This window comes from Ceratotherium simum, chromosome 4 (genome assembly GCF_057802395.1).
Source record: "Ceratotherium simum simum isolate JZ-2026a chromosome 4, ASM5780239v1, whole genome shotgun sequence".
In the NCBI taxonomy this organism is placed as follows: Eukaryota; Metazoa; Chordata; class Mammalia; order Perissodactyla; family Rhinocerotidae; genus Ceratotherium; species Ceratotherium simum.
In genome coordinates, this window is record NC_141903.1 from 29,356,890 (window position 1) to 29,372,968 (window position 16,079).

Sequence of the window (16,079 nt, forward strand, 5' to 3'; positions counted from 1 at the left end):
GCTTTGGGGGAAAAAAATAAATAAATAAAATTATTAAAGCTCTCTTATTTACTGAAATGAATTGTATGTGCTTTTCTTTAAAACTTAGAACTACTCTATAGCAACCCAACAAAAAGGATGATTAAGGGCTCAGACCCTTCAAGAATTGAGGTTTGAATTACCCCGCCAGGTAAAGAATCTCAACCAGCTGAGGCGCTGCTAGAGGTCAAAGGGAACATGGAATGAGTAGAAGGGCATTATAAATATTACCATAGACTCAAGACCTGCTAACCACCAATTACAGACGTGACGACTCTGGCAGTTACGTACGATGTATTCCTTACTTGTTATGTAGTATTTGTGTGTATTAATCCATTATTTCTTTTGTCTTCTTTCTCTTTCCCACCGTATTTTTATATAAGAAGTAAGATGACAGCTAATTTTATAATTTAGCATTTAAATAATGGGATTTCCAGAGTGAGAACATTCCTGTTTGTTTGCAAAATTGTTAATCACGTTAAAAAAGCATACTTTGGGGATTGTTGCTGAATGAAGTTTAAATAAGGGTAGAAGAGAAGTGAATGAACACTGAGTAACCAAGGGGTGGACTATGTTGATTCTTTGTCTTTTAATTGTCAGTCTGTCCCCACTCTTCAGTGCTCTTTTCTGTAAAATTGGCAGAAATGAGAGCCTGCAAACCATATTTCCCAGGTTCCCTTGACAGATGAGGCTAAGAAGAGATACAAAAAGGGAAGGAAGTGGAAAGCCATTTTATTTTCTGCTATTGGTGGTTGGTCAAGAAATGGCAGCAACATCAGAAGGAGTATAATCTCCTTAGTCCCTGCTCAGCTCCATGGTGTGGATGCAACCGTAGAAGCAGCAGCAGTGGATGCAACAGCCGCAGTAGCAGGATTATAAGGTCCTGCATTCCTGCTCAACTGCAAGACACAGTTTCAGCATCAGTGGCAGCACCTCTAGCAGACAGCTGGCAAGATAAAGGCAGGGGCTCCGGGCCAGATTCAATAGCAACTTCTAGTTTCTAGGTAACACCCTAACCTCCTTTGTTCCTTCAGCCCTTTTAAGAGCCTTGTAACCAATTCCCTGCATTAAACACTTCTTTTAAATATTTCGAGTGGGCTCTGATTTCTAGGCATGACACTAACTGATACAGGTATGAACCTCTGATTTATAAAATATGTGAGAAAACTATTTCCTAAAGATGTCTGCTCTTTCGAGTCACTATTTCCTACCCTAGGCTGGAATATCGTTTGGGTGATTGGGCTGATCTTCTCAGCCAGGGAAACAGTGTGGTGTGGCTGAAGAGGATGGCTAAGCAGGCTGAGGGTGAAGGATCAGGATCCCATCCAGAGATGAAGCTGTTGTGCTGATGGATCCTAGAACAGAGCTACCACTCCCCTTCTTTCCTCTGCTGATTCAGAATCCTCCAAAGGAAAGAGCAAAAGGATAAAAAACTCAAAAAATATGCTGAGTCTGTGAGCCAGTACAAAGAGAAGATGCCAAGTCTGGGAAAGGAAGAAGAATGCAGAGGATGCTGCCTTTCCCTCATCCAGAGAGCCCCTACCCCTCCTGCTACCCCTAGTTGAACCCTGACAGCCACTGCTACGAGGAGCCTCTTGTGAGTCCAAAGGCATAAGCGCCCAGATAGTCAGCCTCCCCAGGCTCGTCCATGGGACTGCTACTGATCACAAGATAATCAAGCAAATGGCTTTAGCATGGAGGATCCCTGGATGAGCTGCTCCTTCTGCTCAAGAAATAAAAGTCTGAACACGCTGGGATGGCAGAAAGGGCCAATATCCATGGAAAAAGAAAGCACAGCCATCAAAGGAGACAAAGCAGAGGGATTGGGGATTGAGGCCTATTGGCCCCCTGCTTTCAGTGCAGATAGCAGTGAGAACAGGGCTTCTTAGGGGTCAGAGAAGCAGAACATGTAAGGCATGGGGAAACACACCTAAGCATCAGAGCACATCATCTTCAAGAAACAGATTATCACTGTTCTCAAGGATATCACCCCTGTGCTAGACTTCTCACTTGTTTCATATGCCTACTACTGACATTCCTCCAAATCCTGCCCCAGTGTAACTTATGCCCTTACTTCTCTCATTTCTACTTTCCTCTGGTCTTGCCTTTACCTGTTTTTACCAAATTAGCCAGAATTCTATTGCAAGATAGTAAAGCATATCATCTCTACGAATTGTGTCTATGAGAACTAAAATGGGTATTTTGCTCACATGACTAGGAAGGAGGAAGCGTATTGACTGATGATTTTGGAAAGCGAGGCAGAGATTACTTCTCAAACATTCAAAGAGTCAAAGGCCAGAGGTTACTTACCTGATATAAAGTCTTTTCAATCAAACATAATTGAGAGAGATTGGTATCCATGATGTTAACTTCTGAAAGAGAGAAGAGGTAAAATTTGGCCTAGTCCAAGGAATCTGTGTGAAATACGCTGAGTGTCACTGGTGCAGGCAGAGACCAAGGCTGGGACAGAGAGTAAGGCCCCCTAACACTCAGGCAGCACTTGCTTTCTCAAGAGAACATTGACTGGAAGTCAGTTTCATGAGTAGGCAAGAAACTAAGGAAAAATTCACCACTATAACAGCGTTCTTTTAGCAATGAGAAGGTCTGTGCTTTGGTCCCAGGAAAGGAAACTGTGAACTTCCCTAGATGGAATGGAGGGAGAAAGTAGGAGCAGGTAACTCTGCCCTCTCCACTCTGATCTGTGTATCTATCTTTGTCCTGCATTGTCTGATATGAAGTTCCTCTAGAATCCAGAAAACCCGGGTAGGAAGCCCTAGTGCTCTTTGTGATGCCCAGTGTGGCCCTGACACCAGCCAATGAGGTTACTGTGTAAGTATCCACTGATCCTTTCAGAGTGAAGGGAATTTCAGGAGTCACTTGTTTTTCATTCCTTGGCAAGGAAAACAGAGCTGAGCAGCAGCTAGAAACATCTGCCTCTGTCTCCCTCAACTTCTGATTTCTAATCTTTGACAGTAACCAAATCCCCACCTGTCTAATTCCCTTGGAAACCAAACAGTAAACAGGAGTGTATACTTCAGTTTCTGCCCTGATGCCTCCACATTACAGAAACCAGTTAAGCATGCTCCAAGACAATTGTTTGAAATCAGCTTTGAGTGGGCAAGGTTTGCTAGGGTCAGTTGTTCCCCCAGAACTCCCCCTGAACCGGGAGGGAGCACTTTAAGTGTGAGAGAGAAGAACCACAGATATAAGGGGCAGTGAGGACAAGACTGGCCAGAAAGTGTAAGGTGAGGGGCAGAGCACAACCAAATCAAGCACTAGGGTCAGATTTCCCAGGGCTCAGATCATACCCCTACCATACCCATATCAAGAACCATTTTTAGTGTTCCCTTCCCTCCATCCCAACCAAGATCCCCAATCCTCGCTGCCAAGTCCCAGGCTAACCTAGGCACTCACCTGACTCAGCTTCTAAATCCTATCTTTACCTGTTTATCCTGCTGTTTTCTCAACATTTCTGGCTGGATGTATCTTTTGCAAGCCAGGTTTAAGACATGTCCATCTGTCTCCCTAGGTTAACTTAATTTAAATGGGCGTGTCCTCCTTGCTGCAAGAAAGAGGGGTTTTTATGCATATTTCAGGAAAACTGGGATGGAGTCACTTCTGAGAACTAGCACTGCATTTATTCACTCAAAGCCACTGGGAAAGAATGACTGATGAGCGGAGGTTTGCGTTTCACCGTAAGTAACCAAAGGAGTCTGTATTCAGTGTGCTTTGTTTCTCAGTGTGTAGTCAATGGAAAATATATTTGATTGGATCGAGGGAGAACTATTTAAGTGGGCTTCTTTACTTTAGTATCAATATTAGACCACAAATGAGTTAGGTCTTTTATATAAAAACTGGTATTTTTAAAGTCATTAAGTAAATACAAAATTACCAACTCTCAGCACTTACACTAAGGATGATCCATGTATTGAAGCATACGAGGATTTTTTAAATCAGAAATGCTGATTCTCAGGCCTAAAAGACTATTATAAATACGAATGGGAGATTCCAGCTAAAAGGCTTCTTTCTGAAGATTTGTATAACATTTTCTGTATGATTATCTGGATCCTGTGGTAAACTTGTCCTCACGTTCAACTTGTTTTTGCCATGTTTGCTTACCTTGACTTTCTGATTAATCTTGTTCTCACCGTCCTTTAATTGTAGGGAACTCGCTCCCATTCCAGAAAACATATTCCTGGTGCCCTTTACTGTGCCATACTTGAGGTATTTCCTTTTAGCAACAACTGGCAGAAAGTCACGAGTGCCAAAGCAGTGAGATTTGTGAGAGGGGAGGGTGGAAAAGGCCCAGTTTGGCTGTTTTTAAACTCCTTTACGTAAGTAGGCTCTTTAGGGCATTTGGACTGTACCTCCTTGAAGAACAATTACATCATAAAATTGGCCAACAATGAAAATTGTTACTGGGCCAGGTACAGGGCCCAGTAACCCTAAAATAATCCCCCAGCCACTCAAAAACTCAACAGAGCACTCCTATCATGTGAGAACCATGGAGCAGGACCTCAGGGGTCAAATTGGAAAAGACAGATTATATTTCATTTCCTACCTCTTCTAGTTCCTGCATTACTCAGTGTGCATTTTCTTTATTCAGTCATTTATTGGCTTGCTTTATCATCTTGAGAGAGTCAACAATTTACAGGAAAGAAATTCTGAAGGAGAAGGGATTTTCCATTGATATTTAAGGCCCTGTTTATTCCAGAGCGTTGAAAGGCAAAGAAAAGAGATCTCTCCTGATGATACCAAAAATCTTGGCTGATTTAAGCAAGATAAATAGTCACATATAAAGCTTTTAAGTATCTCCATATTTAAAATTAGTCCAATCTCTAGGCAGAGGAGGGGATAATAGATGCCTATAAAGACCCCTACTGATTAAACATTTTGTGATTTCAGTGTAGATAGAATGTATCCCTCAGCACATACAGGAAGACTGGGAAAAATTCTTAGAGAAACGAGAACTCAACTTGGGGCAGAGTCAAATCTAAATATTCCAGCAGGGATTGAGAAGGAAATGGGGTTTACATTGCATCTCAAAGTTTAAGAAAACATGTGCTAGAATACTAGGGGACAGAGAAAAGGAGAGAGGGTGGGAAGTACATTGTCATATCATGATAGAAATTAAATGGATTATAAATGTCTGGATTCAGAGATATATTGTGAAAAGACAGTCTTCTAAGAGAGGTAGAACAGAAGGAAATGTAGCTTAAGTATGTTTCCAATGTCAGCTTCAGGGATTCTCCTTGACACAAGAAGCCTGTTCAGGGCAGCTCTACAGAAGGGGTCATTTGGTTTACCTAAGAGGACTGCCTGGAGGCAGAGGCCCAAGGGGCTGTTGTACACCACCTGCTGGGAGAATCAACTCCAGTCTCAAGTGCAGGTGATGCTTCAAGTAGCTGAGCTGTGAAGACTGAAAGGAAAGAAGGAAACCAATAACTGCAACTTATTATAGGGACTCGGGTTGAGTTTTAGATGCATATTGTTTTTTTTTTTTTTTTTTTTGCTTTACATCTCAATTTTCTGACACATAGTAGACCCTCTCTAAATTAGAGAAGAAATAACTAACTGTAAGATTTATTCCTTGAAGGAACACTAGGTAAATGTCCAGAGAGGGGCATAGAAATGAGTGTCCCATTGGACTCAAGTCCCACCATCAGCCTTGATTTCTCAGAAAGGCTCTGGGCCCCAAAGGCAACAGCTAGACAGCACTGGGGAGCTCTGAACGAGGCTTCATAAGGCATCTCCTTGTTCTCTTAGGCCAACCTCCAAGAGGTCCTACCACAAAAAAAGGGCAGAAATGACAGAGCAAAAGGGTCTGAAATAAAACCCAGCCTTCTGCTCTACCTCTCTCTGACTCCATTCATGCTGAGACTGAGAGCTGTGGAGAACGGGGAGCAGGCACTGGAGCTGCACAGGACACTGCACTCCTCCTGATTCTGCTTGAGTTGATTTGTTGCCCGCAGAAGACTATGACCCAGAAACTGGCCAGTAGTTGAGGCCCTTACAGGGGACAATGAGCAGAGACCCTAGAGAGCTCACACACTTGTGGGTACAAGAAGATGAAGACCTCTCTTCAGCATTACATTTTTATTGGGCCACAAAGACCCTTCTTAGACAGCTCTTGGGGAATAAGAAAGGGCTGCATGAAATCATCCTTTACTGGTCTCCTCTCAGGCCTACATGTGCTCCTCTACCATGAAGTCAAAGTATAAGAAACTCTGAGAGATGGGAATGATCCTTCCCTTGTCCTTCTCTTACCCACTATGGTACAATGACTTGAGCCACAGTGAAGTAGTCTGGGAGAATGAGGAATAGTTTAGGATATACAGCGTGAATCTTCATTTCTCCTAGTTTCAGCTAACCTCTTCCCATCATTCTGACTGTTAAAACCTCTCCAAGTTTTCACTGGAAAGGCTTCACATTTATCCTGAGGAGTTAAATCTAGCCCATGCAGAAGAAAGGGGTAGAATTAGATAAACTCTAAATGTTGTTGTCTAACTTAGGAGACTCTGTCTTGCTGCAGTCACCCACACCAAACTGAGGAAGCCTGAATGAAATTTCCGTGGACAATGGCAACCACAACGATGGTGTATGAGGCTCAGACTCTGACAGGAGAATTTGCTTCCTTTAATTTAGCGTTAGAAAACCTGGACATATATAGCTTCTTAAAGTATTCCTCACAGACTGCGTCTCTCATGCCAAGAACCAGGTCATGAAGACCCCTCCCAGACAGCTCTGAGAGGCTTAGAGGAGGTGGCAAGAAGCAGTCCTTTCCCTTGACATCTCATGACTCTGCACTTCTTTGCCATTAAGCATGACTGCAAAGTAGACAGGAATCTCAAGGAATAAGGACATTATGAGGCACAGAATCCTGTTCTTTCTTTCTAGGCTTCTCTAGATGTCAGGGCTTGGGACAATGGGGAAAACAATCTGGGAAATTTGGAAGCACAATAAAAGACGCAATATGAAGCTTTATTCCTCCTAATTCTTCATCACTGAATTTGCTCCCAAACTGTAGCTATAAAAGCCCACCCCCAACTCTATGGTGTTAAACAGAGAGCACATCACACAGTTCACTGATCTGCAACTTGAGGATATTCTCCCAGGAGCCATAATCTATAAAAAAATAAATAAATAAACATCTCAGCCCTAAAGGTCAAATTCAGAAGATCTGGTTATGCTGTTGTGAGGGAGAGACACTCAATATGCAACGGAAGGACCTTATATCTCATAAAGTCTAGAGGAGAGGGTGAATGATCTCTAAATGTTCTTTCCCGGAGAAGGAGCTCATAATACTTGATTCTCAACTAAGATCCCAACACTAGTGCTGCGAAAAAACTTGCTGAGAATTTTATAGAAACCTCAAGAATAAAGCATATAGCTCCTTCCTATGGAATGAAAGTGTCCCCTTTAAGAAAATGACACTAGGAATTTTGAACACTCATAGGTCAGAGTCCTGTCTACCTAAGAAGCAACATGAAGCTCCCTTTTCAAGGCTGAGTCTCGTATACTGAAGTATAAGTCATGAAGGCACCTCCTAGAAAGCTCTGAAGGGCTAAGAGACAACATGAAAGACATTTCAGCTTCAATTCTACCCTTCCGTACTTTGATTTGTGATATTAGGTCTGGGACTATGCAAACCTCATTGTTGCTTGGCTAGTCAGCCAACTCTGCCAATAAGGGGAGTGCTAGAGGGAGATGAGAAGACTGTAGGAGGGAGAAGGGACTTGTTCTTTTCCATTTGCATCATGTATGCTTGATGTTCCTGTGAGCATCACTGCAGCAACACTGGGAGGAGGAGGGCTAGGAGAGGTAGGGAGAGGAAAAGGGGGAGGAAGGGGGTAGGAGAAGGGGAAAAAGAACTAGAGGAGGGGAAAGAGGAGGAGGAAAAAGAGAAAACTTACATAGAAAAGTTACAGACATTATTTTCTTTCCCCTAAATATTTCTGCATGTATTTCCTAAAAACAAGACAATTTCTTTCACGACAGGAATTCAATTATCAAACTCAGGAAATTAACATTGATACAATTCTCTCTAATCTATTTACCTTATTCAAATATTGCCAATTATTCCATTAATGTTCTTTACGGCAAGTTGCTTTATTTGTTTTGGTTCCCCAGGATCCAATCCAAGATTCCATAGCATTTAGTAATCATGTCTCTAGTCTTCTTTAATCTAGAAGGTTTTCTCCATCCTGCTTCGTCTTTTATTACCTTGACATTTCTGAAGAGTACAGGCCATTTTGTAGAATGTCTGTCAATTTGGGTTTGTCTGCTGTTTCCTCATGGATTAGAACTGACACATAACACATTCTGGCAGAATTTCCTCAGAAGTGATGTTGTGTTCTTTTCAGTGCCTCATGTTAAGCAGACACATGATTTCTATTTGTTCTACTCTTGATGCTGTTAACTTTAATCACTTAATTAAAGAGATATCGACTAGCTTTCTTCACTATAAAGTTACTATTTTTCCCTTTGTAATTAGTAGGGACCTCGTGGAGAGATAGTTTGAGACCGCAAATATGCTCTTCTTCATCAAACTTCTACTCCTTAGTGCTAGCATCCATTGATGATTCATGCCTAAAAATATTATTATGATGTTTGCTAAATGATGATTTGCCAAATGCTGGATCATTCCTTTTATAGTTATTAGTTGGCATTCTTTACTGTAAGAAAGAGCTTTTCCTTCTCCCCTATTTATTCCATTTTATTTATTTGTTTATTTATAATAATATGGACTCATGGATTCTAATTTTATTCTATGGATTATATTCCATTACTACCATTATTCATATTGATGCTCAAACTTTCCTGTATTTTGTTCATGGGAGTCCTTTCAAGCTGGCTTCTTTGACTTTTGAGGTGACCCTATCATTCTTTGGGTACTTCTTTACTTACTTTTTTTTTTTTTTTTTTAAATTGTATTTCTTTTTTTTTATAATTTTTTTTTTCCCCCCAAAGCCCCAGCAGATAGTTGTATGTCATAGCTGCACATCCTTCTAGTTGCTGTATGTGGGACGCGGCCTCAGCATGGCCGGAGAAGCGGTGCTTTGTTGCGCGCCCGGGATCCGAACCCGGGCCGCCAGCAGCGGAGCGCACGCACTTAACCGCTAAGCCACCGGGCCGGCCCTACTTCTTTACTTTCTGATATGGCAAGATGTTCCAGGCTCATCTAGTACTTTACTGCCCCAGCCTTGGAAACAGCCGTTTCTCTGAGGAGCCCTGTTTTCTTTTCTTTTAATGAAGTATGGTATTTAGAATGCATGATCTGGACACTGATGTGTCATTACTGCTAGGTCCTCTCAGCAGACAGAGCTAGCACATACATGTAAGTATCCTCTCTCTCTCTCCCTCCCCCTCATCTCACTACTAATCTGCATTCACACAAGCAATCTATGAGAGTGTTGGTTTCTCCATGACCTCATCAACAGAAGCTGTTTTCATAAAAATCTGACTTTATAAGACAGTTTCCCGTGGTCTGTTCTAGTCATAAAGGCCAGACTCACACAGATCTGGGAAGGGGCAGTGCCCACTGTGCCTCTTAAAAGTGTATGCTGCATCCCAGCCTGGAGGCATAGGGTGATAGATGTCTCCAAAGGGCTCCCCCTAGTATGTCAGTCTATGACTGAAGTTCTGCCTGCAACTCTCAGGAGAAGGCAGGCTAGGTATTTCCCAGTAGACTCTGTCCACCTGCCCCATTGTATATGGGAGACATAAGAAGGGTGAGCACAAATTACAGGAGGTACATGAAGCTTTGTCTCAAAGGCTGGTCCCTGATATTGGACTTTGGGTGATTAAGATTCCTGCTAATTCTAGAGTCCTCAGGGATGGCTCAGTGAAAAAAAATCTTGTCTATGCCTTTAAAGGCAGCATATAAAAACTTGCCACAAAGGTAATTTAGAGTGGACAGAAATATTGGGGAGATGAGTATATGACATAAAGCAAAGCATTCTATTACTCCTCTTTGGCCTGCCCTTAATGCTAAGATTCTTGGCCAAAATAAAAAGTGATTGAAAGGAGAAATAGGATAAACGAGTTAGCATAAAACTCTATTCCACCTGATTCTGCCATAGCAAACGTGTTCGCCAAAGTATACATGTGAAAACCAATCCCAGGCTGTTTAATAGCATAAGACATAGGATATATCCATGGGTGCCCCATAGTTTGGATGAGGCCTTGCCAGAAGGCATGAGTGAAAAGATCCTGGTCTTGATGGTTAGACTCAACGAGTTCTGGGGATGGGTCTGTGAGGGGTGAGAATCAATGCTCTGTTGATAAATTGTGTGTGTGTGTGTGTGTGTGTGTGTGTGTGTGTGTGTGAGAGAGAGAGGAAGTTTAGCCCTGAGCTAACACCTGTTGCCAATCCTCCTCTTTTTTGCTGAGGAAGATTGGCCCTGGGCTAACGTCCGTGCCCATCTTCCCCTACTTTATGTGGGACACCTGCCACGGCATGGCTTGATAAGTGGTGCAGACCTATGCACCGGGATCCGAACCTGTGAACCCTGGGCAGCCAGAAGCAGAGCGTGGGAACTTAACCACTCTGATAAATTTTTAATCAAGCCAAGAATGGAGGAAGAGTTAAGTAGGATGTGTTCTAAAGGCTTTTCATTGGAGAAGGAAGGTACAATTCTAGTTTCCAACTGCAGCTCCCATGCACAGCTACAAAGACTGAGGGTTTGCAGGGATCTTGACAACAGTCATGAAGTCACTTTTCTATTGAGAGGTGGAGGTGGAGGGGAGATGCCCATACTAAGAGGACACTAGGAGTATTGGTGACACATCATTTAAGTACTTGTTAAAGGAAATGGAGAGAAACAGCATTAGGATTCCTCTCTAAGTCTGGTCTCTCAGACAGGCTCTAGACTAAATTACCATCATGTACTTGGAGTTGTTAGTTTCAATCATCTTCATTTCTCATCCTCTATTTTGTACATGAATCTGTATGACCTGAGAATACGGTGCCAAATGGAGGAAAGTACGAGGTTTCAGGACACTGAACGTACCACTTATTTTGTGATATATTAATTAAAGCTTAGATAAAAGAAATCTGGGAAGCCCAGATGTTAGGAGCCAAAGTACGAAGCTCTTCTTTTTGGTCTCATACCATCTGCTTCTAAAATCCTGTTTATAGAGCTTTACCCAGGTTGATTGAGGAACTGAAGCTCAAAAACTCAATTTAATATCTACCCCAACCTTTGGTTCAAGAGATAGAAAAGAGCATCACTATGACATATAGAAGGCCAGGCCTTTGAATTAGTCTAATTTAGGTCAGAGAGGCCACAAGTAGGCATAAAATATTCTTTCTGGGCTTGACATCCCATACTGAGTTCTGGGACATGAAGACTTCTCCTTCAGGGACAATATGTGAAGCAAACCCACTTTTGTTCTATAATATCTCCATACAGATCTCTGCATAAAGTCGGACCCAGCTCATTTTTCAGAAAATTCTGGGAAATTAGGACATTGCATGATACAAAGCACTTTGCTCTTCCTCTTTGACATCCCTATGCCATTATGTCTTCTGGCCAAAATAGAACCGGTTGGAAAAATGGAGAAAATATTAGGAGCTCCATCACCTCGGATTCACAATAGGTGTTTTAATCCCAATAACTAGGTATTAAAACCAGATAGTCATTGTCATTCTACTGTATCAAAAGAAAGAATAAAGATCTACCCTCAATTATGAAGGCCAAACAAATCTTAAGAATTACGGAGGAATTTGCATGAAGCTCAAGATGCCACATCTCCTTTTGCTCTGGTATTTAAAAATTGTTCCTTATTACAAAGGCAGATTACAGGTTGCTGGGAATCTAGGGGAAATAATCATGAAGCAGTGTGGCCTACTGCTCCTGTCTAGGTCTCCAGCTATTCAGTGACTACAGGTAAAATAAAGAAAGCTTGGAAACTGAGCTGTTTGGAGATGTAGAAATAAGGGACATTTTTTCTCACTCACTGTGAGTTTGCTCCTGATGTAATGACTTTTAAAGTCTCACCTAGGACAATATAGCCTGAAAAGGGAGGTTAAATTCACTATTCATGGCATTCTTACATGTCACGCCTTTCAGGAGATAAGAGGATGGTTGAATAACAGTGCAGTCTTGAATTCTACTGCTGATATTCTGCTCTCATATTAAAGGCCAAATATCTAAAACTCTGGAAAAGGGCCTGGCCCAATTTTCCATATTATAATGTAAAATCTAAATCTGTCTGCAGTTGGGATGATGTAAGTGACCCCTAAAGAGACAGTTGTGGTGCAAAATCCATTGACTCTGCATTGTCCAGAAGCACAGCTTCAATGACTCTGTAGGGAACTGTGGCCACATAGTGTTAGGCTTTCTAAGAGGAGCTTCCATTTGAGGGGGACACTAGAAAGTAGGATCCGCAGAGTTTGCAATTCTACTGAACAGAAGGAGAGGCATGAAGTCCTTTCTCCAGGCTTGATGTCTCCTACTGACTCTGAGTTCCCTGGGCCTCTACCAGACAACTCTAGACAAATGAAGGGAAACTCATGAAGCAAAGATTCCTCTCTTCTTCTCATGCCTTCAAGAAATTCTCTTTTATGAATACAAACAGTGAGATTAACAGGAAATTTGGGCATGAGCAAGTTGTACAAGTAAAACTGTCTGTATTTTTCTACCACTGTCCTACTGCACTCTAATGTGGAGGCAATGAAGCACGAAAAGTCAGACAAATGAGGCTGCACTGAATTTCTGTAGCTCACTCTCACTTTATGTGACTGCAAAGAAGATAAAGGAGATTGGAGAAGGAACTCAAAAATAACTATTTGTTGGGGCTGGCGTGGTGGCGTCGCCGTTAAGATGGCATGCTCCCCTTTGGTGGCCCCGGGTTTGCTGATTCAGATCCAGGGCACGGACCTATGCACCGCTCATCCAGCCACGCTGAGGCAGTGTCCCACATAGAGCAACTAGAAGGATGTACAACTATGACGTACAACTATCTACTGAGGGCTTTGGGGAGAAAAAAGGAAAAAAAGGAAGAAGATTGGCAACAGATGTTAGCTCAGGGCCAATCTTCCTCATAAATGAATGAATGAATGAATATTTGTTGTATAACCAAAATATCCGGAGCCCTGATTTGCCTGGGTGAATGGATGAGCCCTGACCTACACAATGAAAGGTCACATTCTTGCCAAATATACTCCCTACGCCCTCCACATCTGCTTCAATATTTCTCTAAAAGTCCCCCAGGGGCTCATTATATGAACTCCAGTATCAGTGTAGCAGCCCCTCGTCTTTGCTTCTCAGGACCAGGCCTTCACCAGTGCCATAAAACACGCAACCCCTGCTAGTTCCAGATGCCCCTTACACACGGTCCGCTGTGCTTCTTGCCACTCTGCATGAGTCCTTGTCTCCTCCATGGTGCAATGGTTGACCAGTTTATCCTGTCCAGGGATGCCCTCAATCCTTGTCAGGCAGAAATGCTTAGCAGTCCCTTTCAAGGTAGGGAAAATTCACTCTCACCTCCACACCTTATGCTCTTTTGGGGAAAGAGAGAGCTCTTTCCCTCTATGTAAAGCTCTTTTAGTGAGGTGAGAACAATTCTGTCTTCTTTTAAAAGAGTTGTCAAGGCAGGACTACTTGGGCCCCAGTGTGTGAAAGTGTTGAGGAGGATGGATCTTTCAGTTTCCACAAAGAGCACAATATACCTGACACCCCCCAGTGTAACTGGGTGAAGACTGATTCAAGGACCAGTGCCACATTCTACATAAAAACATTGTTTTCATCCATTCTCCTTTTTTGTTCTCTGTTTTTGGTTATATATCTCTCTGCCATAAATATAGTTGTAAAATAGAAGGATATTGTGAGAGATGAAGACATTGCATGAAATGAGAACTCCAAAATTTAACTTTGGGCACCTTGCAATTCAGTGGATAAGGTTAAAAAATTATCTGGAAAGACCAAGAAAGGTTAGGAGAAAGGATATGAAATTCCATTTCTTCAACTTCAATGTCAGACCATTGTGCCCTTAACATCCTGTGTGAGGTCTCTCCCAGGAACAAAGGAAGAGATTAATAGTCATTCTATCTTCAGGTTCAGATGATACAAGGGCTGGCTATTATGACCTACAAAAATCAACCACCAGCTTAGTTTATTCAGGGTCATAAAGATCAATCCTGTGCATAAAATGTATATCTCAGGGCTTGAAGATCAAGTGTGACTGAATAAGTAAAACCACTCTTGTCTCCTCATTTGTATATTACCTATAAGTACGTAGCTTCTCAAATACTCTTTGGGCCAGTGTTAACATCTTACAGGTCTTCAAAGTAATTAATTAATTAAAATCATTGATGTGTACATTTTGCATTTGCCTGAGGGTTGTGATTTTACCATTTCTAAAATTATACTTCAACAAGAGTTAAGAGTTTTACAGATTTATTCGAGAGATGGATTGGGTTTTTGTTAAGGATTGAGACATTTATTAGAAAGAGAAATGGATGCTGAGAAAAGGGAAGGAATTTGGACTTAGGGTAGAAAAAAAGAGGTTTAAAAGAGTTAAAATGAGGGAAGTTGCTTTCCTGAAATTTAACTGCCTGTCTCCGGGTTTGACCCTGCCTTTCTTCTATCATCCCCATTCAGAATCAAACCCACTTGGCCCAGAGTGGTAGTCTCCAACCCCTTCAGGAAAGACCGCTGAGCTTGTAGCAGGAGCTAGAGCAAGGGATACATTAAGTAAGAGTGCCCTGGGAGGAGGCAGCGGGCAGAGGCAAGAGAGTTCAAAGATTTCCTTGCAAAGTTTGTTGTTCTTGGCAGAGGGGAAAAACACCCCACAAAACTCAAATTCCTTCATTGTGCATTTTCCTAACGTGGAGGTGTTTGCAGCTTCCAGGCTCCCAATTTTAGACTTCAGATCAACTATAAGAAGCAAACTGAATAGCAATAAAATATAAATGCAGAATGTAAATATTTAAAGAAAGTGGGCTCATAAATACATGAAACAGCCCATGCAATCTGTAAGCTCCACTTTCAGACAACCCTTTCTCCTTTCAGTCCCTCTGCACCTGGCACGTCTGTCAGAGGAAAATAAGTACTCAGGCATTTGAGGGACCTAAGGAATAATTTGGGAGTCTTGAAGTGGAAGGTATTAGGGAAATTTTCAAAAACTTGGAGGCTGGAAAGAAAAGATTGGGGCTTTAAAGTCTTTAACAAGAAAGGTTCCAATATGGAGGAGGGGATAAAATAATAGAACAGCTGGAACTCACAGAGATCCTTCTGCATGCTAGGCATATGCTAAGGTTCTTACAAACATAATTCATTTAAATCTCCATTTAGTAGGCAAAGGAAAGTTTTACTCCAGCTTCATAGATGAGACAATGAGTCTGAGAGAAGATATGGTTACAAGGTCTCATGATTAGAAGGTGACAGAATCAGGATTGCACCCCAGGAAGAAGCCGAACTAGCTGTGGAAGAGAATATGGTTTGGAATGTTTGGGAGACTCAGAGTAGAGGAAGGCCATTCTTGTTGGCAATGGACTTCTCAAGACTTGGGGATTTTCTGAGTCAAAGTCATGGTGTTCTTTCAGCCAAGTTCCTTCCACTGCAGTTGCACAGCTCAGTGAAGATTTGCCCAACGCACTGATTGATCGTTAATGCCTAACTCTCTAGAGCACTAGGCCTGGGGAGGGAGGGAGGAGAGACCCCTGAAATTTGGGCCCTTAAAACTCCTTCAAGTTTTCCCATACTTTCCCAGAACCAGAGCCCTGAGGTCTTTCCTCACTACAGAAGGTAAAAACAAAACCTCAACAGAGCGACCTTCAAAATGGAAGTTAGTTGTGTACTGAGACATGATCTTTGATACCTGCGTCTGCCTCAGCCCCAACATCCAATCCACCAGCAACACCTCGCAGTGCCACCTCTAAAACGCATTCATTTGAAACAGTCCGATTTTCTCCGTATCCACTGCCACCACCCTAATCTAACCACTCTCATCTCTAGTCTAGATGACCACAGCACCCTAACTACATCCACTTTTGACTACCACCAATTCATTTCCCACATGCTTTCAACTAGATTTAAACTCTTCAATGACTCTGC